Genomic DNA, 25,631 nt, shown 5'->3' with positions numbered 1-25,631 from the left:
TAACAAAAATATTCTAACATGCTCAAATTTGTCACTAAGATAGAGGATTCATTCATTCAAAAACTCACTCACCAGAGGTAGGACATACTGAGATAAATGTGATATTCTTATACATTTTGTGATGTAAGATTCTGGTTTACTTGTGGGCCCATGTTAGTTCTGCCCAGTAACAAAAGAACAGTGACTATGTGTTGTTAATTCAGCCCTGGGGCATGTTTAGGATAAATCACAGAGAAGAGCTGCCAGTGATGGCCAGCAGCCCACCATTACGTCATCGTCATGTGCTGAGCCAATGCTAACAGGGGGAACCAGTCTAACACTAAATGAACATCCATTTTGTGGCAGACATTGTATTAGGCGTTGTTAGAATTCCAGGGGCCATGGAGAAAGCCTTGTGATTTTAGGTTATTCATCAGATTCATTCAGGGACCAAATATTATAGTCTTTTGAATTGCACCAAGATGAAATCACGGAAAATCATTTGTCTAAAGAAAGGCACTGGGCCATGAGGGCTCCATGTTAGGAACATCAGCCAAGAAACTTAGAAGCCACAGTTTGGTTCATTTGTAACATACTGCAGGACAGCCATTCACAGTTCAACCTCACCTTTGTGAAGGAAATGACCTTTACCTGTATCCTAAATTCAGTGCTCAGTAAAATGTCATAATTTTCCAGAGGTCATACTTCATGTTCTCAAATGTGACCTGTCTCACTACAGCATCCATGTCTCTTCTCTCAGTTCTTACACCAGAAATTTACAGACTTTTAACATAAACCTCTGAGATCCTACCAAAAAATCAGAGTATGATAAATTATGCACGTTATAAAAAGACTTACACAGAAGGTGCAGCTAAATATTATTATGGGAGTGAAAATTGTAAGTGCTTAGGCTGCTTAGAAAATGGAGTTAGACCATGAGAAGTGACTTATTTATTCCCTCTTGGTAAATTAACCCTTCACTTGTCCACTGTTTTAGAGAACATTTGGGTTTATTTTAGGAACACTCATATTTCATTTTATCTGTCCTAACAGCAAGTATTTGGGGGAGTAGCTACTCTATTATGTCAGATATTGCCCTGTGTGATGGTACAAGTGAACTGAGCTACAATAAAGGATCAGTGCTGGGAATTCAGGACAAAGATCCATTATGGGCAGAGAGTGATTGTGTAACAGAATTCAGAGAAAATTTCAACAAAGATGATAAATATGTTTTGGGAACTAAAGCAAAATCAAAAATGTTCTAGATAGACAACCTGAACGTATGGGGTGTGGACAGAAGAACAAGTATTGTGGTTCCATGGAAGGTGTGAGATGTCAGGTCACAGGAGTATCAGAAGTTGAGTTTCCCCAGAGCTATATGGGAACAGGTCTCAGATGAGAAATATGGAAAATGAGGCTGGAGGCAATGGAGGGGCCACATTGTGAAGAAGGTGCAAGCCTGGCTAGATACTTGAATGTCTCATAGGTAAGTGATGCGGACTCAACAAGAGACTCTAGGCTTGGTATTATGACCTTAAGCAGATGTCACAGAAACTACTGACAAAAACTCAGTAGGTGGCAGCCCTTAGTCTTGCCTTTCTTACAGCTCTCTCTTCTTTTCCACTAAGAGACCCCTGGGGGTGTTCTGGCAACAGTGCCCAGCCCCTTTATGGTAATGATTCTGATCGATTCAAGACCTCCATGGGAATCCCATTGTCCTCTATAAGTGATTAGTCTAGGGTGGTCATGTGACCCAATTTTGGCATTGAAACAGAAAGAGGAATTCAAACAGACACTTCTAAGAGTGATTTTTCTTCGAGAAAAGGTGGGAACAAAGGTAGTAAAAAAAAACAACTTTTGTTTCTGTTCCTGCTCTTTCTGATATATATGTTTTCATCTGAGGACATGACTTTGGAGCTACAACAACCATCCTGCTACTATCAATGGAGACACCTTTGTCACACCAAATGTGATATGAAGGGAAAACAGAAAATTCTAGGACGTTCTGGATATGCTTGACTGCTACAGCTAGCATCAGGATAGCTGCCTCTGGGACTCAGTCAACAGACAGTAGAAGTTCTTTTATTTTAGGCAAAAACAAAAGTTTTAGTTTCCTGTTACTGGGAACTGAATTCTTCCTAATCATACACAGTCATTTTCATTTAATTTTTCTTGCAAGGCTTAACCATACACAATGCAAACAACATTTAAGTGTCCCAAGAGAGGCATCCCCAAGTGGTAAACATAACATAGAATGGTACGAAAATGAATAATACAGAAAAGAGGTTTAGTGATCCATAAAGGAGACTAATTATCTGACTCAAAACAATCAAACATATGCACGCCTGCATACATACACAGGCAATTTTTCACACACAGACAATTTTGAAAAGAAAGTTCCAGTATTAGTTGTAAATGAAAAGCTGGTAAAACACACACACACACACACACACACACACACACACAAAACTACAGAAATGATATTGGAAAACATCTGGTAAACTTAATCTGGGAACTCAAATTTGATGTCATCCTTTGGCTGTTCTGGGCATGAACAATCAATTTATCTGGCTAACCTGGCTTACAGCTTTGGTGAAGTCACTAACGTCATGTTTCTCACCTTCCTCACCTACTATATCACAAACTCTATGTTGAAGAGGCTTTTGTGCTCATACCAACCTTTGATGTGGTCAAACCAAAGACTTCCTAACACTTTGGGAAGAACAGATATGTTATAGGGCACCTGGGTGGCTCAGTCTGTTGAGCCTCTGAGTTTGGTTCAGATCACGGTCTCGCAGTTTGTGGGTTCGAGCCCCGCATGGGCTCTGTGCTGACAGCTTAGAGCTTAGAGCCTGCTTTGGATTCTGTGTCTCCCTCTCTCTCTGCCCCTCCCCCGCTCGCGCTCTGTCTCTCTCTCTCTCTCAAAAATAAATAAACATGAAAATTAACAACAAAAAAACCCAAAACAGATACACCATTAGGTAAATATGTTGAATATGTTGAAAATTACTACAGTCTTAGAAGATGTAGGAACCTTTAATAACAAAGAAGTAAAAGGAAGTGTCCTGCTGGATTCCAGATTTCTCCTAGCATCTGGTTATGGGAGAACCATCCAGCGTCTACCAGTAAATAATTACATGAACTCAAAGAGAAATTAGTCCCTTAAAAATGCATTTCATATAGACAGAAAATCACTTTACCATAGGGTTAGAAAAACCAAAAGGGAAAACAGAGGAAGGAATCCTCTCCATCCTTCTCCTCATGGTCTCCCCAAGCACATAGCTGCATGGAACATACAGCCTCCCAGATGAGTCACTTCAGCTCTACACAGTGCATTAGAGACTAATATTAGTTCTCCTCTTCCAGATCATCATGCTACTTGAGCAGAACTGGCTTCTGATCAACCAGCTATAGTGGCTCCTCAGAAAAGAATGTGGTGGGTAGATAGAGTATTCAACCCTTGATCTCAGGGTTGTCTCAGTGGATAGAGTATTCAACCCTTGATCTCAGGGTTGTGAGTTTGACACACATGTTGGGTATACAGATTACTTCAAAAAATAAGTAAAAATTCCATAAAAAAGAAGAAAAATAATAAACTTTATCAAATTGAAGCTCCTGGGAGGTGCCCCCTGCAATGTGCAGTGCAAAACTCCAAACCTGTGATCTGAACTGTGATGCTTCTCACTGAGCTTGTGAAACACTCTTTCGTGATTAAACGTAAATATTTCCTGGTGATATGACTTTGTATTCTTGAGAGTCTCCTGAGAGGGAAGCATAATTTGTAGCCATGGGAGAACAAGGTCCTCCAAGACAACACTACCACCTGGCTTGATAAGTTGGTTACTCATCCCCATTCAACTCTACTTCAGCTTCTTGTATCCTCAGCCAAATTCAATAAGCTTAAAAACTCACCAAGGTAGGGGCACCTGGGTGGCTCAGTTGGTTAAGCATCCTACTCTTGATTTCTGCTCAGGTCATGATCTCAGGGTACTTAGATCTAGCTCCAGGCTGGGTGTGAAGCTCCCTTAAAATTCTCTGTTTCCCTCTCCCTCTACCACTACCTGATCCCTCTCTCCCATTCTCACTCTTTAGAAAAAAACAAAAGCAAAACCCTCACCTCAGGACAGCAAGCATTACTTGCTTTATGTAAGTTTACTTACATTTTATTTCTAGAAAACATTTGATGAATCCCTCAAAGGTACTTGTAACTGCCAATGCCATATTCTTTGAAAAGTGAAAATATGAGCACATAATGACCTTAGGATTTCTGTATACATGAGTAATTTGCAAAGAAAGAAGTATTCACTATTTTTCATGCTCTCATTTTGTCATATTTTTATCATAATAACTTCCAATTGCATGAAGCCTGTTATTTTATCTTTATAGTTTCCTAACCATGTCATGTATACATTCAGGCTTCTTTGTGTTTTGGGTTACCCCTTTTCTGCAATGGCTCTCCCTTCATGATTGGCCTAGTGGCTGCCAATTACCTTTCAAGGTACACCTCCATGGTACCCAATCAAAATAGCTGGAAGTATGAAAAGGAAGTTGAAATGACACACAAAGCAAAGAAAGAATTGCTAGTGTTATATGTATGCATAATAATGTAGCCAAATAAAAACTGAAAGGATATGTAATAAGTCATGTATATGATATTACAATATACTCTATAAAGTAAATAAAATACACACCTATATACTCTTTCATTTTTTAATGGCTGTATTACCTATATAATCAGAAAACAAAGGGAACAAGGTAAAAATCAGATACTGTAAGATAAGAACACAAATGGCTATTGAAAATTAAAGTATGTCAAATGTCACATTTGCTAACACCTGGATGAATGCAGTGTCAATTTAATGAAACAAAATGAAATAATGAAAAAGAGCAGTTATCTTTCAGCAGCCATAATCTATTTCCTACATTGGCTTTTTTTGTTCTTCCTCTCCACTAGGAACCAAGTAATGTGGGAGGTGGGTAAAGAAGAGACAAGGAGATGGCCTTTCAACAAATCCATTTTTTGAAAATTGTACTCAAAGAAGGGGATTTGATCAACTGTTTCCAGATTCCCAGTGCTTTTGTGATGTTCTTCAAAATAAATTAAGCTTAATATCTGCTGAAACCAGATGGTCCCTGTAAAGCAAAAATGTTGTTTTAATGATGCACAAATCTCTCCAAAATGTAGATAGATGTGCCATCAGTTTTTAAATCAAAGTTTGTTATTAAATAAGTATACTGGTAATTTCATCTGAATGGATTTTTAATGTATAAAAAATACAACATGAATAAAAGACAAAATAACATTGCCATTGTTTTTCTTTTCAGGAGATTCTCCATTTGAAACTCCATGGGCATTTGTCCACAAATTTTTCTTTGACTCTTCTATGCTTTCTTCTGCTTCATACATGGGACTTCTAAATTAACTCCTATGCCTGCCTCCAGATTTCCTTCTGCAACTCCACTCCTTGGACTAAGAAAAAAAACAAAAAGATATTCCACTGAAGGAGTCACTTTACATCTTTCCCTTCTTCCCCATGTTTCCTACAGTGCCCATGATGTCCACATAAGGAAACTGTGTTTATTATAAATCCCTAAAGGAGGCCCTGTGACACCTACATGGAGACAGGAAGAGAAAGATGATGCATAAACTTGGACCTTTTACCGTGAATGGGATGTGAGAAATTCTTATGATGACTATTTCTCTTAATTCCTATTAGAGTGGACATTTGCCACAGAATACGTGGGTGTGATTGCCTACTCCAGATTCCTTACACTTCATTTCCATGCTTCGTATATGGAACTATTAAGATAAAACACAACTTCTATAGAGGTCATGCTTCTGATCTATCCAGGCAATACTTTAAACGTAGCCCAACAAGAAGTCACATGTCCCAGAAAGATTCAAACAACTTCTGAAATGAGAAAACCCACTGGCACCTCATCAATTCCCATCCTAACCTTCCATCTTAACCTTCCATCCCAATACCATTTAATCACCCATGCTAAGCAGCACCTGGTCATCAAGATCATTGTTGGGCACACTTTCCTTGCTGGCAGCTGCATGTGGCATGCACCTTATCTGGTCCTCCAAATGCTTTAATATTGGTGATTATAGTCCTCCAGTGTTGACCACGGAAGACCAAGACCACATGTGCCTACATGTTATGACAGCTGGAGCTCAAATTCAATGAAAACTCATTGTTAGAAAGCTCTAAACAGCTTTCTTACATCCTTCTACTTTTCCCAAATACTGCTTCTGCAAGAGGTATCACTTGAAGTATCACAGGTATCACAGGTATCAAAGGTATCACAGCTGCTTCAGGGGGCAGCTGTGATAATTCAAGGGATTATCAGTCATAACACAGTTCTTGAGAGATTCAACAATATGATGCAAAAACCTCTACAGAGGTTCAAAAATTCAAGTATCTGTTTTCAGTTTCTCCTCCATTCCACATTTCACATTTTGCCGCTTCTTTCTTTTTCTTTCTTTCTTTCTTTCTTTCTTTCTTTCTTCCCTTTCTTTTCCTTCCTTCCTTCCTTCCTTCCTTCCTTCCTTCCTTCCTTCCTTTTTCTTTTTTTTCCTTTCTCGTTTCCTTCTTTCTTGGCCTGCTTGGTGGTCAGGTGTTAGCATAATGAGATACTAAACTTTGTCTTCAGTTCATGCTACATTAACATCCCTGATTCACTGTAGGCCTTCCCTGATCTGTTTATTCCTTTTATTCTTATTTCCTGCTTCCATTCCTACCCCTTCCCCCACCATACACAGGCAGGCTTTGAGGTTTAAAGTGCATTCTTTGCTGTAATGTGTTCATATGTAATACATATTGTTGTGCCTGTTTGTATTTTCAATCCATGTGCATCATTCCATTCTGTTTGTCGCTGTGCACTGTGGTTTAACATTCATTTATTGCTACCTCTGATCCATTGCACCTTACAGATGCTGTGTATGTTTCAGGGTATGCATTCATGCACTGACCGTCTACTTTCTCCAAAGGACACCCTGCCCCAAACAGCATTTCAGTGAACACCCTATTCATGTTCCCTGTGCACCTGTATGAGATTTTGTTGGGGACTGATATTTAGGGTAGGAATTTCCTGGTATGTCTGTATTTCAGTTGTCCAGATAGTGCCACACTACTCTCCAGAGAATGATTGCTTCAATCTACTCTCCCAGGGGTAACATGCTAATGAATGCAAATTTATGTGCCCTCCTTATCAGCATTCAGAGCTACTCACCTTTCTCATTTTTGTTGGTCTAATAGATGCAAAGTAACATATCATAGTTTACCAACTTTGTGTTTTTTGATGGTATTGGTGGAGGGCGGTTTTCTTCCGTAAATTAACAGCTCATTTATTTGCCTCTTTTTATACTCAGATTCCTGTCCCCTACTTTTTGATTTGTAGCCCTAATATAGTGTATATATTAATTATATTTTAATTGTAGATATTGCAAATATTTTCTTTCTTTCTCTCATCTATTCACTTTGCCCAGACAATTCTTAGTGAAGCAAAATCCAAAATCCTTAAGTTTCAGGTAATTGAATTTATCAAATGTTTTGCCTCCATTTTCTTTTTGGGACATTTGTTTAAGAAGCTCTTCACCATTCCTAAGTCACAATGATTTTCTTCTTTTTCTTCTGATAAAAATAGTTGTATACTTTTGTCCTTAATGTTAGTATCTCAAATACACTTGGATTTGACTCTTGTATGTGGTCTTAGGTATCCAGTTGTGTATTCTGGATACCTATATAGTGATCCAGATTTCCCAACATTAAATATACTATCCTTTCCCCATTAATAAGTAGACTATGCTTAAATTTATGTATATTGAGTCCTCTTATACACATAGAGTTGTATTTTGGGTCTTTCCTCCTACACAGGCCAATTTTTTCCTGTGCAAATACAATACTAGTTTTCTAACTATCACCTTGTAATAAATAAAGAAATTAAATATGAAAATATGTGGTATGTTTTAAGGTGATAAGTACCATATTGTGGAGAGAAATTAAAGCAGTAAAAAACAAAGAACAAACAAACAAACAAAAAAACAAACAAAAAAAAAACTTTGGAGTTCCCAGTGAAGCTGAACTTTAAAATATAATCACCTAAAATATTATCATTAGAATATAATTTGTAAATAAGAACCTAAAGGAAGGAAGGGAGTAATCCAGGTATATATCTGGTGGAAGAATTTTACAGGAAAAAGAATCTGTGAGTACAAATGGCCTGAGGCAGACCATGTCTGTTATATAGAAAAATAAAAGAAAACAAGTGTTACTCTGGTAAAAATTTAAAAATACTTTTTCTAATAAAAAAGAAAGAAGAATTAATATCAATCCTTCACAACCCCTTCCAAAAAAAAATAGAAAAGGAGAGAAAATTTCCAAACTCATTTTACAAGGCCTCCTTTACCCTGATAAAAATCAGACAAAGACACTATAAGAAAGGAATATTACAGGCCATTATTCTTGATGCACATAGATGTAAAAAAAAAAAACCCTCAAAGTATCAGCAAACTATTGAATTCAATAATACATTGATAGGATAATATACCATTATCAAGTACTAATTATTACTGGGATACAGGAATTATTCAACACCCACATTTCAGTGTTATATAACACATTAACAAAATGAAGCATAAACACTACATTTATATCTCTATAGATGCAGAAAAAGCATTTGACAAAACTGAACATCCATTCATGATAACAAGTCTCAACAAAATGGGTATGGAAGAAAAATATATCAGCTTAAAAAATGCCATTTATGACAAGCTCAGAGCTACCAACATACCCAATGGCAAACAACTGAAAGGTTTACATCTAAAATCACAACCAGGATAAAGATGGCCATTCTCACTAGTTTTATTTGAAATCCTAGCCAGAGAAATTAGGCAAGAAAAAGAAATAAAAGGTTTTCAAATTGGAAAGGAAGAATAAATCTGTCTATTTGTAGATGATAATGATATTATATTTAGAAAGCATTAAAGACTCTACCAGAAATACTGTTAGAACTAACAAATAAATTCAGTTAAGTTGTTAAGTTGCAGGATATGAAATCAGTATACAAATATAAGTTGCATTTCTGTACAATAAAAGTAAACTATCAGAAAGAGAAATTAAGAAACATCTAATTTATGACAGCATCAAAAAATATAAAATATGCAAGAATAAATTTATTTAAGGAGGTAAAAGACTTGTATACTGAAAAGTAGAAGACACTGCTAGAAAACATTGAAGAAACCAAAAACAAATGATAAGACATTCCTTGCTCATGGATTAGAAGAAACAACATTGTTAAAATGCCCATAGTACATAAAGCAATCTACATATTCAATACAATCCCTATCAATGTTACAATGGCATCTGACATAGAAATAAAACAAACAATCCTAAAATTTGTAAGCATAAAAGAGCCCAAATAGCCAAAGTGGTTTTGAGAAAATAAAACAAAGCCTGATGCATCAGACTTCTTGGCTTCAAATAATACTACCAAGTTACACTAATCAAAACAGTATTGTATTGGCACCAAAAAAGACACATTGATCAATGGAACAAAATAGAGAGTCCAAAAGTAACCAACCCATGTATGGTTAATGAACTTATGGCTCCTTTGTCCTATTTTCCCAACATAGGACAGGCACATGCAAAAGAATGAAACTGAACCACTCTATTACAACAGACATAAAAGCTACCTCAAAACACATTAACACATGAGTATAAGGCCCCGAAGGATAAAACTCCTGGAAGAAAATTTAGGTAAAAGACATTTATCTTAGCAATGTGGTTTTTTTGTTTGTTTTTTTGTTTGTTTTTGTGGGAATGGGTATATGACACTGAAAACGAATACAACACAGCAAAAATGAGCAAGTGGGGGAGTATCAAACTAAAAAGCTTTTGTACAGGAAAGAAAACTATTAACAAAATGAAAAGGCAACATACTAAATAGGGAAAGTATTTGTAAATCATTTATTAAACAAGGGGTTAATATTCAAAATATATCAAGAACTCCGACAACAAATAGAAAAATTAACTAAAGTGTAATTGAAACATGGACAAAGGTCTTGAATAGACATTCATGTATATATACACACACATATATGTTTTAGTCTGATCTGAGTGCTACAACAAAATATTACCCAGATAATTTAAGGTTTATTAAACATGAAAATTAGTGTAACCTAATTTTCTTCCTTCTCATGTACTTAGTTATTAAATACAGCTTCAACTGTATGTCCAAAGTATCTGCCTAAATGGTAAATATTTCTGCATCCTTTCCCAGCCCACTTCGGCAACTCAGTGTTTAATAGGGTGTCTTCAATTTCTACTTCAGTACTTTCTCCATTTCCTTGTCCAAATCAAAAATAACACAGCAGAGTGCCTGGGTGTATCAGTTGTTCAAGCATCCAACTCTTGATTTCGACTCAGGTGATGATCTCACAAGTGTGAGATTGGGCCCCACGTTGAGGTCCCAGCTGAGCATGGAACCCACTTAAGATTATCTCTCCCTTTCCTCTACCTTTCCCTTGCTTGTGTCCTCTCTCTTTCAAAAAACAAAAGCAAAACCAAAAACTTACAGCTACATTGTAAGATACCTTATTTTATAGGATATTAAATTCAGTTAACTCTATAATATCCAATAGATTAACTGCATATGTCCATGTATAATACTAGTAAAAATACAGAGTTACCATATTATAAAAGTATCACATTAGCTATTATAATACAGAACTCACCAGATTTGGAGTATGTGATTATGAAGACACCATCTTCCTTAATTTCAAAATCATTTAAATTTTCTATAAAACCAATATCAAGGGTTTCACAACCAAAATAATACCCTTGCAAGTCACCTGCAAAAGACAGACAAAATCATTTTAAAGAAATTTAGTAAAATGTGTGGAGTGTTCCCTTATGTATCTTCAGTTGTTGGCCATATACTGAGAAAGGAAATTTATTTCTTGTTTTCTTCACAAACCCTAAAAACCAGCTGTCTCTAAAAGCTACCATCTTGGACTCCAGACCTGTGGAGTTTGGCCCAATTCCCAAGCACCAGTTGTTCAGGGACTTAGTTTTATGTGTGTGTGTTCCACTTATGTAGCTACAAGAAAACTAGTTAAAAACGATTTTTGTAATTACAAAAGACACCTTTAGTAAGAAATCATACGTATAAATGTGTGTATATATATAAATAAAGTAAAAATAAATGTACAAATTAAAAGTGAACATGCTTCAGAAACACTTGTCTCCAACCACTCCATCAGTTTGGCTTTTTTTTCCCCTGTAACTCAAGTACAGTGTCTTAGCTTTTAGCAGGTTTGTAGAAGCTTTCTTTATATAGCTGTGAGGAATTAAATTGTCCATAATGACAAAATGGATACTGGTAAGCATGAAGAAAAGTCAAGGAAGTAAAGTATGAAATAAAACATTCAAATAATGTGTCATACATAGAAAGTGCAAACCAAACCCGGTGAGTCATCATTTATGTACATATTTTGTCTGTCATTATTATCTGTCACTGGCCATATGGAAATATCTATTTTGACACTCTGAACTCTGAGGTTTAGTTGACTTGGAGGTTGTTCCAGATGACTTTGAAGTGTCCTTTTTTTCTATTTCCCAAAATAGATAGTAACAGGAGTATCTCACAAATAAAAGCTTCAGAATCACAATTGGAAAGCAACTCCAGGAAGTGCAGACAGAGCATCATTGTAAGAAAATGGGAAACAAGCAATTTTTAAACATATTTTGATGGTCACACTATTATGACCTCTGTTTTCAAAGGAGATTCATGAATCATAAGGATACCAGCTAGGCTTGAGAAAATCATAGAAGACATTAGAGAATCCCTACTGCAGAGATAAAAGAATAAAAACTAGTAAGGCTGAAATAAAAAAAAATCCTATAATTGAGATGCAAAACTGAATGTTGCAATGACACCAAGGTTGGATGAGGAAGAAGAACAAATCAGTGACACAGAAGAAAAACTATAGAAAATAATGAAGCTGAGAAAAAGAATAAAAGAAAGGTACTGGATCACAAATGTAGACTGAGAACTCAGTAGCTCCTTAAATAATAATAACATTTGTATCAGAGTAGTTGCAGAAGAATAAGAGAAAGGAAAAGGATCAGAAGGTTTATTTAAACAAATTATAGCAGAAAACTTCTCTAATCTGGTGAAGGAAAGAGATATCCAAATCCAAGAGGCACAGAGAATTCCCATCAAAATGAACAAAAGCAGGCCAAAATCAAGATATATCATAGTAAAATTCACAAAATACACAGACAAGGAAAGAATGCTGTAAAGGCAAAGGAAAAAGTCCTTAACTTAAAAGGGAAGACAAATCAGGTTCACAGCAGATCTGTCCGCAGAAGCTTGGCAGGCCAGAAGGGAGTGGCATGATATGTTCAACATGCTGAATTAGAAAAATATGGAGTCAAGAATATCCAGCAAGACTGTGATTCAGAATAAAAAGAGAGATAGATGAAAAGTTACCAGACAAACAAAAAGTAAAGGAGATCATGATCACTAAACCAGTCCTGCAAGAAATATTAAAGTGGACACTTTGAGTGGAGAAAGAAAGATCAAAAGCAACAAGGACTAAAAAGGAACAGAGAACATCACCAGAACCACCAACTCTACAAGTACCACATGGCACTAAATTCATAACTTTCAATATTCACTCTGAATGTAATGGACTAAATGCTTCCATCAAAAGGCATAAGGTATTAGAATGGATAAATAAACAAGACCCACCTATATGCTGCCTACAAGAGACTCATATTAAAGCTAAATACACCTCCATATTGAAAGTGAGGCAATGGAGAACCATCTATCATGTTAATGTACATCAAAAGAAAGCCGAGTAACCATACTTATATCAGACAAACTAGATTTTATTTTTTTTTTTTAATTTTTTTTTCAACGTTTATTTATTTTTTGGGGGACAGAGAGAGACAGAGTATGAACGGGAGAGGGGCAGAGAGAGAGGGAGACACAGAATCGGAAACAGGCTCCAGGCTCTGAGCCATCAGCCCAGAACCTGATGCGGGGCTCGAACTCACGGACCGCGAGATCGTGACCTGGCTGAAGTCGGACGCTTAACCGACTGCGCCACCCAGGCGCCCCCAGACAAACTAGATTTTAAACAGAAGACTGTAACAAGACATGAATATATGATAATAAAGGGGGTCTATCCAACAAAAAAGATCTAACAATTGTAAATATTTATGCCATGACCTTGGGAGTACCTAAATATATAAATCAATTAATAACGATTATGAAGAAACTCATCGACAACAACCCAATAATAGTAGGGAACTTTAACACCCCATTTACAACAATGGACAGACCATCTAAACAGAAAATCAACAAGGAAGCAATGACTTGGAATTACACACTGGGCCAGATGGACTTAACAGATATATTCAGAACATTTTATCCTAAGGCAGCAGACTATACATTCTTTTTTGAGAACACATGGAACATACTTCAGAATAGATCACAGGAGGTATAGCTCAGGGGGAGAGCATTTGACTGCAGAATAGATCGCATACTGGGTCACAAATCAGCCCTCAACAGGTACAAAACATCGATATCATACCATGCATATTTTCAGACCACAATGCTATGTAATTTGAAATCATCCATAAGAAAAAAATTGGAAGTTAGGTCCTGGATGTGTTTTGCTCTCCTTGTTAAGAGAGGCTTGATAGAAAAAAGAGAAAAGAAACAAAAAAATTAAAAATTAAAAATATAAAAGTTAAGGGCACTTGAGTGGCTCAGTTAAGTATCTGGCTCTTGATTTGGGCTCAGGTCATGATCTCACAGTTCGTGGGATCGAGCCCTCATCTGGCTCTGTGCTAAGAGTATGGAGCTTGCTTGGGATTCTCTCTCTACCTCTCTCTATGCCTCTCCCCTTCTCACCCTCTCTCTTTCAAGATAAAATGAATAAACTTAAAAATAAATAATTAAATAATTCAAATTCAAATTCAAAAATAATAAAATACAACAAAATAAGAATAAAAAGAATAAATACTTTGCTTCTTCTGTATACAAGAAACAAAAGAGAAGCAACAAGAATGAAAACAGAAGCAACAACAACAGAAACAAATGAACAAACCAAAAACCCAAATGAAGCTAGATCTAGTTTCCCCTAGTGCTGAAACTGCAGCAGTCTATCATCAGTAGAGTAGCTCTTGGAAGTGATTTGTGCTGGTCTTCTTGGGGTGTGGCCTGCTGCTCTGATTCTCATGCTGACTTTCTCTAGTGGAGATGTGCCTGGTAGGCACAGGGGGGTGGAGTTTGGGGTAATGGCTTTGTTCTCCACTCGGGGGTGGTGTTTAGCTCAGTGGGGTCAATCAGTGCAGGTAGGCTATAGGTAAAATTCTCTACTCTCCAGAGAGGGAAGTTCCTGCCCTCACAGAAGAGGGATCAGTTACCTGTCCTGTGTCCTCCCTTTCGCCAGCTTCCCACCTTCCCCAGGTCTGTGTCTGAGCTGTCTGCCTACCAGGCAGCACCTCTCTCCAGAGTTTCATCTCAGGCGCAGCTGTGTTTCAAATCCCATGCTTCAAAGACCCCCATGGTTCTGACCAGCAGTGGTTTTCTGGGGGAGGGACTCACCTTCCTGTGGCCAGGGCAGACCTGTCCCAGGCCAGCTGCAGCAGCAGCTCAGAATTTATGGTAAATCTCAACACACAGCTGGCACCAGGGTTTGCTACCCTCAGCCAGTGTCTTTATTCCTATACAGGTGAACGTGGCGGCTGGATGGAGCCTACTCAGTCTTTTCCCCCAGGAAAAACTGTAGCACCTCTACTAAATGCACTCCAACCAGGAGAACCGCTTCTCCCCATGTGACGCAGGAGATCTTCAGACGACGCTGCCAGCTCCCGGGGCTCTAGCCTGCTTCCTTGCCACAGCACTGCCAGGCACTGACCTCTGAAACTCTGTGCTCTGCTGTTTATGAAAAACAGGCAGTATGGAAATCCTCTCCTTTTTCCCCCATCAGTGGTTTTGGGGAACAGTGTTTTTGTTCAGTCCTCTGTGTTTGCCTGCACTCTCTCTCTAGCTGTTTTTAAGGGAAGTGCTTTCTTACATAGGCTGGATGCACTACTCTTTCCCCCTTTCTCTGTCTCCTACCACAAAAATGGTTCTCTACCCTCTGCACTACCAGGCCTCTTCTCTTGCCAAACTCACTTCTCCATACCACGTACCTGCTGCAGTCTCTCACTGAAATTTTGCATATTGTTTTGTTAACCCGCATACAGATTTCCTGGGTATCCAAAATTCTTTGATGTTGTTTGATCTAGCTGGGTTCGAAGAATGAGAAAAGCCCTGGGTTCCCTTACTTTTCTGCCATCTTATCTCATGAACTATTTTCTCACACTATACACGAAAATACATTTAAAATGAATGAAAGATCTAAATGTGAGACAGGAAATCATCAAAATTCTAGAGGAGAACACACGTAGCAAACTTTTTAATCTCAACCTTAGCAACTTCTTACTAAATACATACCTGGAGGCAAGAGAAACAAGAAAAAAATGAACAATTTGGACTTCACCAAGATAAAAGCTTTGACAGAGCTTTTGGCAGGAAAGAATCAACAAAACTAAAGGCAGTCTACGGAATGGGAGAAGATATTTGCAAATGGCATATCTGATAAGGGGTTAGTATCCAAAATCTATAAAGAATTTATCAAACTCAACACCCAAAGAACAAATAACCCAGTTAAGAAATGGGCAGAAGACATGAGTAGACATTTTTCCAAAGAAGACATCCAGATGGGTAACAGACACATAAAAAGATGCTCAACATCACACATAATCAGGGAAATACAAATCATAACTACAATGAGATATCACCTCACACCTGTCATAATAACTAAAACTAACAACACAGGAAACAACAGATGTTGGCAAGGATGCAGATAGAGGGAACCATCTTATACTGTTGATGGAAATGCGTACTTGTGCATTCACTCTGGAAAACAGTATGGAGGTTCCTCAAGACACTATAAATAACTACTTGTTGGCATGCAATTGTTCACAGTAGTCTCTTATGCTCCTATATATTGATGTAGTGTAAACTGTAATGCCTCCTCTTTTATTTCTAATTTTATTTGAGTCATCTCTCTTTTGTCTTAGCTAGTCAAGTTTTGTCGATTTGGTTGATCTTTTCAAGGAACCAGATCTTAGTTTTGTTATTTCTTTGTATTGTTTTCCTGAACTCCATTCCATTTATTTCTGTTCTGATCTTTGATTTCTATTATTTCCTTCCTTCTGCTAACTTTGCTCTTAACTTGTTCTTCTCTAGTTCCTCAAGCTGTAAAACTCAGTAGTTTATTTGATGCCTTTCTAACCTTTGATATGTGATTATTGTTATTAAATTTCCATTCAGCACGTTTTTTCCTGCACCCCACAAGATTTGATATGTTGTTTTTTTTTTAATTGATACGTTGCGTTTTCATTGCACTTATTTTGAGATAATGTTTTATTTTCCTTTTGATTTATTTCTGACCTATTGGTTATTCAGAGATGCATTATTCAGTTTGCACATATTTGTGGGTCTTGTCACTTTCTATTATCAGTTTCGTACATAGAGAAGATAATCTGAAATTTGCTAAGATTTGTTTTGTGTCACATTATATAATCTACCATGCAGAATAATGAGATGAATGTGCACCTCACAGATATCAGATGGAATCTTAGGTCCATTTCTCCTAAGGTATTTTCCATTGCAATGTTTCCTTGTTGATTTTTGTCTGGGTAATGTATCTATTGCTGATGGTGGGGTAAATTCTTTACTGTTACTGGATTGCTATACATTTCTCCCTTAAGATCTCTTAGTATTTGCTTATTAGATTTCAGCACTTGAATGTTGGGAGTAAAATACTTTGGGTTTTTATATATTCTCATTGTACTGACCCTTTTATCATTATATAACGACCTTCTTATCTTTTGTTACCATTTTTTACTTCAAATCTATTTCATTTGCTATAAAATGGCAGGCTGTCTACCCTTTTTTGGTTTTAAGTTGCTTAGAAAGTCATCTTCCTATCCCTTCACTTTGAGCTTATGTGTGTTTTTAGAGCTGATATAAGTCTCCTGTAGGAGATGGTCTTGTTTTTTGATCCATCCAGCCACTGTATGCCTTATGATTGGTAAGTTCATCCATTTATAATTAGGGTGATTATTAATAAGTAAGGATTAGTAGTGCTCTTTATCTTTCACTTTCTGGTTATTTACTATCTATATCATTTATTTTTCATACTGTATACCTTTCTAAATTGGTGGTTTTTACCATGATTTGCTCAATCTTCCTTTTTTTAATGTTTTGTGTCTGCTCTAGATCTTTTATAATGGTTACCTTGAAACTTACTAAAACATGCTAGGCCTTTTTCTGTTGCTAGCAGCTCATATTCATTTGTATCAGATCTAGATTTTTGCTTTATGATTATTTTGAGGCTAGCATAAAAATGCTAGTCTTTTTCTGCTGCTACCAAATCATATCCATTTACCTACAATGGTTCCACACTTTTACTTCTCCCCTTTTATGTTTTTGATTTAACAAATTGCCTTTTATTATGCCATGAATTTGTTACCCAATTGTAGCACCTATCGTTATTTTTTTTTAATGTTTATTTATTTTGAGAGAGAGAGACCGTGTGAGTGGGGCTGGGAGGGCAGAGAGAGAGAGAGAGAGACAGAATCTGAGAGAGAGAGACAGAATCCAGGTTCAGTCTGAGCTGTCAGCATGGAGCCCAATATGAGGTTGGAACTCAAGAACCATGGATGATGACCTGAGCCGCAGTTGGACACTTAACTGACTGAGTCACCCCAGCACCCCATTGTTATTTTTAATGCTCTATTCCTTTAATATTTATTCTATAATTAATTAACAGACTATTCTTAGAGTTAATTTTCTAATTTTGACTCTTTATATCACCTTTATCATGTTTTGTGTGATTTTATTTTTTGTATGTCACTAGTGTCTTTTCATTTCATCTTGATAAGCTCTTTCTGTATTTCTTTCAAGGCAAGTGTAGGAGTAATAAACTCCCTCATCTTCTGTGTGTCTGGGGAAGTCCTTATTTTCCTTCAGGTGTTCAAATGAACACCTTTGGCGGATACAGTATTCATGTCTGACATTTCTGTCTTTCAATACTTTGAGTATGTCACTCTATTGTCTACTGGCCTGTAGAGTTCCTGCTGAGAAATCTGCTGATATCTTAAGTTGGGGGAAGGTCCTTTGTGGGCTAATTCTTTTTTTCCCCTACCTTAAGAATTCTTTAGCATTGATTGATACTCATTGACACTGATTATAATTTGCCACTGAGAAAGTCTTTTTGCACTGACATAATAAAGCATTCTATTAGCTCTGTGGACTTGTATGTTAAGTTCCTTCCCCATTTGGGAAGATCTCAGCAATTATTTCTTTACATAGAGTCTGCTCCCATTCTTTCTTCTCCTTCTGGTATAATCATTATTCTTATATTGCCTTTTATAATAGCTGATTACTTACACAGTGTTTCTTCACTTGTTTGAAATCTTAGTTCCCCTCCTATCACTTGAATCATTTCTAAATTCCAGTCCACAAGATAGCTTATTCCTGCTTCCATCTGACCTGCTATATTTCCAATGCTTCTTAATGAATTTTTTTCATCTCATTCACTGAGTACGTAAGCTCCATAATTTTTTTGGTTCTTTTTTATACGTTCATTCCCTTTAGTAAAGTACTCCTTCTGTTCATTTTTTTTTATGCCTGAGTTGACAAAACTGCCTTCTAAATTTTCTTGCGCTCATTGAATTAATTCATAAAAGCTGTTTTGCTATGTATATCAGTAAGATTGCAATATTCTTTGTCTTTGAATTTGGATGGTGGAGAATTGTCATTTTTCTGTGTGATACCATATAACTATGATTTTTCACAGTGGATGAAATGTGCCTTTCTCACCTCCCTTGAAGGCTTGAATACCTTTCTTATGTAGAAAAGGCTTTGTTTACATTGACTGTAACAGTTAAACAGACTGGCAATCAGAAACTTTATTTTTGGTTCACAGATCTCATGACATAGCACAATATTTTCTTTCTCCTAAAGGAGCTGATTCTCCACGAAATTTAGGAGCACACCAAATAGAGTTGACATTAAAAAACAAAAACAAAAAAAATCTGGTAGCACAGCAGCAAGAGAATTGTGGGCTTAGCCCTTGGGTCTTTGGGTGTGCCCAAGGACTCTAGGGTGGGTGGGAGGAGTCTCAGAAGTCCCAGACCTCTTCCTGAAATACCAAGGCAGACAGCAGAACACTTCTTCCTTCAATTCTCTTTCTCTGCCTTCTTCCCTTTCCGTCCTTTGTCCCAGTCGCAGAGTTCTCTTCCTGGAAACCCAGGTGCTGCTGAAGAGCAACAGGCCCCTCCAGCTGCACCTGAGCAGTCGGGAGGACTTCACTTACCACCTGTGCTTTCCGCCTCCTCTGCCTCCTCTGCTGGTTCCAGCACTGCCGCTCCTGCTGCTGCACCTCCCTTGGCCCCATAGCCTCTCTGCTTCTCAATCCACCTGCTTTTGAATGAGGATGCATGGATCACACTGTATCCTTGTATGCTGGGTAGAGACACTTTTATTCAGTCATGGATGTCCAGTTAAACGCAAACTGAAGGGGAGACAAAAATGAACAACTTACACTGCCAAGATGCTGATTTTACCCCTATTACTCTCATTTCCATAGAGTTGAATGACAGATGTTAAATGAGGACTCTTTTCTATCTGGAATTTTACCCAAAGGGGGACTGAGATGAGGTTTAAATGCAGTACAATTGTTATCTGGAAAGAGCAGGCATAAAGGAAATGGTAAGCAATGAACCTAAGATTGGCCAGGTTCCAAGGAACAGGTGGTTGTTTTTCTCTACAACTGTATTACAAATACTGGAACAGTGAGAACCCTACCAGGGAAGTCGTGACTTCATCTGAGATCCATTGTTTCCAGAGGAGCTTAATACACATCATAGTTTGCCCAAACCCCATTTAATACCCAGAGATCAAAACTCTATCACTCTAGTTCTTGTTCCAGGATGATGGCATAAACCCCCTTCAGCCAATCTTTCACACATCTATAAATTTTTCTTTTCAACGTTTTTGTTTTTGTTTTTGTTTTTTTATTTTTGGGACAGAGAGAGACAGAGCATGAACGGGGGAGGGGCAGAGAGAGAGGGAGACACAGAATCGGAAACAGGCTCCAGGCTCTGAGCCATCAGCCCAGAGCCTGACGCGGGGCTCGAACCCACGGACCGCGAGATCGTGGCCTGGTTGAAGTCGGATGCTTAACCGACTGCGCCACCCAGGCGCCCCATAAATTTGAGACAAATACAAAAAGAACCCAGGAGTAGCTGAAGATACCAAAGAGTGCATGGGAGACGAAACCTGAACAAGAGGCTAGTACAGGAAATAAGGTTTACAGTTTATTTCTTTTTACACCTTTTGTTTCTGCAACAGTTTTTTTTCTTGTGAGAAAAAAAACTGGTTCTTCCCATCTGACATATTGTGACAAGGGAAAACACTCCCACATATTTCCAGGGCCTACTCGGACCCAATTCCCTCACACTCCTTGGGGTGTGTGGGCCACCAAGGGCCCTAGTCAACACCCATCCCACCAAACTCTGCCCTCAGCCGGTTCTGGTCTAGTGTTGTTCTGCCACTGGACACCAGGCTGCTTTAATTGAAATAATTTCATAAGGTGTTTTACTTTGGGTCCTCCCAGGACACACACTGAGATTTGCATGAGGACTGGGAAGTGCCCTGAGGAGCAACGCCGGTGAGGGAGTGAAGGCAGGTGCTCTGGGCAGAGGGAGAAGTTGGACTGTGATGCACCAGCAACAAAACCCACGAGTGATCACAGGGAGCTGTGCTTCAAATTGTTTTAACTTGAGGCAGTTTGGCTGCTACAGATGTCAATGCAGGTAACATTTGTGTAACTGCTGCTGACAGAAGTGCCGCATGCACTGCTAAATGGCTGGTTTTCTCATGGATTCGATTTTTTGCTGAATAATGTCAAAAAAAAAAAAAAAGATGGGGGAGTATTTGTCTTAGTCCAGTCAGGCTGTTATCACAGTACAGTATACACTAGATGGCTTGTGAGGACAGACACTTGTTCCTCACAGTTCTGAGGCTGGGAAGTCCAGATGATGACACCAGCAGATTCGTGTCTAGAGAGAATCCCCTTTCTTCGTGGCCTCTTCCCTGTGACCTCACATGGCAGAAGCAGCAATGGAGTTCAAGCCCTCTTTTATAAGGGCGCTATGGCACAAAAACAGACACATAGACCAATGAAATAGAATAGAAACCCCAGAACTAGACCCACAAACGTATGGCCAACTCATCTTTGACAAAGCAGGAAAGAACATCCAATGGAAAAAAGACAGTCTCTTTAACAAATGGTACTGGGAGAACTGGACAGCAACATGCAGAAGGTTGAAACTAGACCACTTTCTCACACCATTCACAAAAATAAACTCAAAATGGATAAAGGACCTGAATGTGAGACAGGAAACCATCAAAACCCTAGAGGAGAAAGCAGGAAAAGACCTCTCTGACCTCAGCCGTAGCAATCTCTTACTCGACACATCCCCAAAGGCAAGGGAATTAAAAGCAAAAGTGAATTACTGGGACCTTATGAAGATAAAAAGCTTCTGCACAGCAAAGGAAACAACCAACAAAACTAAAAGGCAACCAACGGAATGGGAAAAGATATTTGCAAATGACATATCGGACAAAGGGCTAGTATCCAAAATCTATAAAGAGCTCACCAAACTCCACACCCGAAAAGCAAATAACCCAGTGAAGAAATGGGCAGAAAACATGAATAGACACTTCTCTAAAGAAGACATCCGGATGGCCAACAGGCACATGAAAAGATGTTCAGCGTCGCTCCTTATCAGGGAAATACAAATCAAAACCACACTCAGGTATCACCTCACGCCAGTCAGAGTGGCCAAAATGAACAAATCAGGAGACTCTAGATGCTGGAGAGGATGTGGAGAAACGGGAACCCTCTTGCACTGTTGGTGGGAATGCAAATTGGTGCAGCCGCTCTGGAAAGCAGTGTGGAGGTTCCTCAGAAAATTAAAAATAGACCTACCCTATGACCTAGCAATAGCACTGCTAGGAATTTATCCAAGGGACACAGGAGTACTGATGCATAGGGGCACTTGTACCTCAATGTTTATAGCAGCACTCTCAACAATAGCCAAATTATGGAAAGAGCCTAAATGTCCATCAACTGATGAATGGATAAAGAAATTGTGGTTTATATACACAATGGAGTACTACGTGGCAATGAGAAAAAATGAAATATGGCCTTTTGTAGCAACGTGGATGGAACTGGAGAGTGTGATGCTAAGTGAAATAAGCCATACAGAGAAAGACAGATAGCATATGGTTTCACTCTTATGTGGATCCTGAGAAACTTAACAGGAACCCATGGGGGAGGGGAAGGAAAAAAAAAAAAAAAGGTTAGAGTGCGAGAGAGCCAAAGCATAAGAGACTGTTGAGAACTGAGAACAAACTAAGGGTTGATGGGGGGTGGGAGGGAGGAGAGGGTGGGTGATGGGTATTGAGGAGGGCACCTTTTGGGATGAGCACTGGGTGTTGTATGGAAACCAATTTGACAATAAATTTCATATATAAATAAAAAAATATATATATATAAGGGCGCTAATCCCAATCATCACCTCCCCAAATCCCACCTCCTAGTATCATCCCCTACAATTTCACAATATGAATTTCTGGGGGACACAAACATTCAGTCCAAGCAAAGCAGTACACTTCTTCCCTATAATTTCATTGTGTGAGGCAGGGGGAAAAGGTGGAGTGGGAAACATGGGGAGATTTGTAGACAAAGCCCCAAGGGTAACTTCAGTGGTAACGCACCAATTTCAGCGTGTTTATTAGTTACGCTTTTTAATAAAAACTTTTGTATTCAGGAAGTATTGTGATCCCCCATTTACAGGTGAGGAGGTTGAGGATCAGAGGTTGAGTGAGTGGAAGCTCCCAGTTAGTAGGAGATTCTGTTGTTCCAGTTCTCATGTTTCCACCAGAACCTTCTCATGTGTTTTCAACTACCCAAAACATCCAAGTTCATTGCTGAACTAAAACAGTAAGTACTAAATATTAAATCTTCACTTTTTCACCTTGTGTTCATGCTCTCAGGTGGTGACTCAACACGTGCTGTTTCATTACCAAAAGAGCAGCAATGTCAGAGAGAAATCCCAAGCTCCTTTCATAAACCACCATAGCATAGGGATACTGTCGATCTCAAAAGAGTTCTGTAAGATTAGTTGATAATAGCAAGGAAACAGATAGACACTAATGCATATCTTTGAGGATGTGCCTAACGCTCTCCTTTAATGTCATTTTCAAGGGCAGAGCTTCAATATTTACTTTTTAAAACAAACACCTGTAGTAACAGATCCTGTTTTCAGGGCCTTTAGATAAACAGAGATGTATCTGCCTGACCTTTGAAAAGTAAATTAAATGTCAGAATACACTTCCAAATTCATTTCAAGAAGTTATTTTAAAAGCTTTATCCACCAAATGTAAGGGTTGAAAATATCCTGGATCCATACTTTCTGAATAGACTGAGTTCCACAAGAATCAATCTATTAAAGATATCACCAAATCTGGAGTATAAATTATTTTATTTTAATGATTATATCATACGTAGATATATTTGAACTGCTATGGTTCCACAAGTAACCCAAATTTTAACGTTTTATGCATGTGGCACTAACCCACAAACTAGTAATTTCTAGGCCTTTAATTCCTTTAAGCTTAATTATCTTCTTGGGGAAATAATATGGCTTCATTCTCTTTTTTCCCTGAGCACCTTCATTTACACCAAGAAGCCCCCCTTACCTAAAATTCCACATGGTTCCACCTCCAACTCTTTCTTCCTAATAGTTTTAGAATGGAGGCCAGAGAACCCTGAAAGCCTTTGGGACCTAACAAGGACAAAGCAAGATGAGTGAGCACTGATCTTGGGTGCAAAAGTTAAGGAGGCACACAATTCAGTTACTAGGGTAAATAATATTTTAATGCAGTAGTGGCCTCTTCCCTTCTCATTGTATCAAATGAGATAAAATCTCTGATAATGAAGTGTCCAAATTTTAAAATATTACCAAATTTTCTTTGACCTCACGTGTCAAGATGTCTCTGCACAGTAATGTTATTTTTTTTATTTTTTTAAATGTTTATTTATTTTTGAGACAGAGAGAGACAGAGCATGAATGGGGGAGGGTCAGAGAGAGGGAGACACAGAATCTGAAACAGGCTCCAGTCTCTGAGCTGTCAGCACAGAGCCCGACGCGGGGCTGGCACTCACGGACCGCGAGATCATAACCTGACCCGAAGTCGGATGCTTACCCGACTGAGCCACCCAGGCGCCCCCACAGTAATGTTATTTAAAATTTGATTTTAAATCCCCCTACAATCTTCTTGAAACTTTTCCAGCATTTTCCCATTATTTTTTTATTAGAGAAAGCTTTATTTGATGGAGGGCCAGGTATCTGCTTCCCAGCAACGCAGCTTAAGTAAATGCCCAACTCATACAGTCAGCATTACTGTCTCAAAAATCTTTCATTCTGACATATTATCACACATTTTTCATTAGGGAATTGCATGCTCACATATGTCCATAAATATTTGGTCTTACTAGATCCAGGTTGACCTGCTTCAGAAGCAGAACAGGGAAAAATCTTATCTCTGTCCTTGGAAAACATACAACTAAATGAAGGGAAAGTTTGAATGTGGCTCTGAGAGATTCTGTTTCCCTGAAAACAAAATCATTTTGTTCTAGTCAATCAATAACCACATGGTAAATGTGAATCTTAGGCTCAGAAAGAGGTTATCGGCCACAACATTTCCTAACACTTTCATAATGTTATCAGGAATTAAAAGGTAACATTTATCAAATATTTACAAGTTGGGTGGGACACAGCACAGTGTAAACATATGAATCTGCCAAACTGCAGTTTTAAAACAGATCCAAAAAAATCTCAAAAATGTTTGCTCTTCAATGATACATTCCCCATCACATAAATTTTTTTAATTTTAATTTTTTTTTTTATAATTTACATCCAAGCTAGTTAGCATATAGTGCAACAATGATTTCAGGAGTAAATTCCCTCATGCCCCTTACCCATTTAGCCCATCCCCCACTCCCACAACCCCTCCGGCCACCCTCTGCTTGTTTTCTATATTTAAGAGTCTCTTATGCTTTGTTCCCCTCCCTGTTTTTATATTATTTTTGCTTCCCTTCCCTTAAGTTCATCTCTTTTGTATCTTAAATTCCTCATATGAGTGAAGTCATATGATATTTGTCTTTCTCTGACTACCCTCTACCCTGAATACACAATACTTCTCTGACTACCCTGAATACCCTCTAGTTCCATCCACATAGTTGCAAATGGCCAGATTTCATTCTTTTTGATTGCCGAGGAATACTCCAGTGTGTGTGTGTGTGTGTGTGTGTGTGTGTATACCACATCTTCTTTATCCATTCATCTGTCGGTGGACATTTGGGCTCTTTCCATACTTTGGCTATTGCTAATACTGCTGCTATAAACATTTGCATATGCCCCTTCAAAACAGCACACCTGTAT

The 25,631-nt window shown here is 38.2% G+C and overlaps 1 long non-coding RNA gene and 1 pseudogene across 1 annotated transcript; both read right to left on the bottom strand.

Annotated features, from left to right (window-relative positions):
* Positions 1-506: 506 nt before the first annotated feature.
* LOC121030087 (amine sulfotransferase-like) lies at positions 507-19,513 on the bottom strand (annotated as a pseudogene).
* A 909-nt stretch (positions 19,514-20,422) lies between these two features.
* LOC121029198 (uncharacterized) lies at positions 20,423-24,763 on the bottom strand. The gene is made up of 3 exons (XR_005789637.1): positions 24,657-24,763; positions 23,887-23,972; positions 20,423-21,014 (listed from the first exon to the last, which is right to left on the bottom strand). It is a non-coding gene; the product is annotated as an uncharacterized LOC121029198 (long non-coding RNA).
* Between the last annotated feature and the right edge of the window lie 868 nt (positions 24,764-25,631).

Source organism: Herpailurus yagouaroundi, unplaced genomic scaffold (assembly GCF_014898765.1).
Source record: "Herpailurus yagouaroundi ecotype Mexico unplaced genomic scaffold, PumYag 139, whole genome shotgun sequence".
NCBI classification, from domain to species: Eukaryota; Metazoa; Chordata; class Mammalia; order Carnivora; family Felidae; genus Herpailurus; species Herpailurus yagouaroundi.
This window is presented reverse-complemented; position numbering and strand designations above follow the sequence as displayed.